The sequence below is a fragment of the Mustela nivalis genome, assembly GCF_964662115.1.
Source record: "Mustela nivalis genome assembly, contig: HAP1_SCAFFOLD_817, whole genome shotgun sequence".
Lineage (NCBI taxonomy): Eukaryota > Metazoa > Chordata > Mammalia > Carnivora > Mustelidae > Mustela > Mustela nivalis.
Window position 1 is genome coordinate 279365 of NW_028135847.1, and position 1128 is coordinate 280492.

Below are 1128 nucleotides of genomic sequence, written 5' to 3' on the forward strand. Positions count from 1 at the left end.
GACATTCCCACGGTGATTTTGGGAGCGGCCACGGAAGGGTGCCGGGAAGCCACGTGCATCCTGCGCTCTGGAGATGGGTGCTGAACCGCACGTCAGTGGTTTCAGGCTGTAGATGGTTTGGAAGGGGCTAGGGGGTCAGTTTATGGCTGGAGAGGACCTGGGGCAGGAGGCCTGGGCTGTGCGTGGGCTCCCCCTGTGACTTTGCACCAAGGGGCTCCTTCCCAGGGTTCTGAAGGTCAGGAAAGATGTGCGGGGAAGCCCAGAGCTGCTGGCTCATTCTGGGGACCTTTATCTTTCTTCCTTTAAACTCCCTCTGTCCTGTGTGGCCAAAATGCACATGATGGCTTTTGTGCTACTTAGGAGATTTTCAGACCTTTGCAGCAACCAGGAACCTTAAAGAGGGCAAACCCAGGGTACCTATATGAGGCAGGGGAAAGCAGGCGCTGTCTTTGAAGTTGGGAGTGGGAGGGCCCCAGAGCCCCCCACCCCAGGGTGCTTCCACACCCCATCCCGCTCAGTTCCTCATACTCTAATGTGAAGGACCTTTGGCTGGGACCTGGGTCAGGAGGGGAGAGAGGCCTCTGAGAGGCACCCAGTCCTTTTCTGAGATGGTGAAGAGGACACTGATAAGTCCATGAGATTCTGGTGTTTCAAAGCCACCCAAAAGTGTCTATGGCAAAGTGATTAAAAATTGAATTATTTGGGGGCTTCCTAGGTGCCTCAGTTGGTTAAGCATCTGCCTTCGGTTCAGGTCATGGTCTCAGGGTCCTGGGATCGAGCCCCAAATCGGGCTTCCTGCTCAGTGGGAGAGTCTGCTTGTCCCTCTGCATATGTGCTCTGTCTCAACAAATCACAATTTTTTTTTAATTTTTAAAGATTTTTATTTTATTATTTTGGATGGAACTGGAATGGGAGGACATCTGTTTCCTTCTTTAGGAAACTGTTACAAAAAGAAGATCATGGATTGGGAGAGGGGATGATTTTCTAGGAAGAAAAAAGGTAAATAAGTGTAATTGCCTAAAAGTGGTGACAGTCTTGCTTGTAGATGTTCCTCCTGCATTTTGGGAAGTTGGAGAATCCGTAATACTTTCAATTAAAGTTTTCCTGAGAATCCCCAGCTGACTTTGG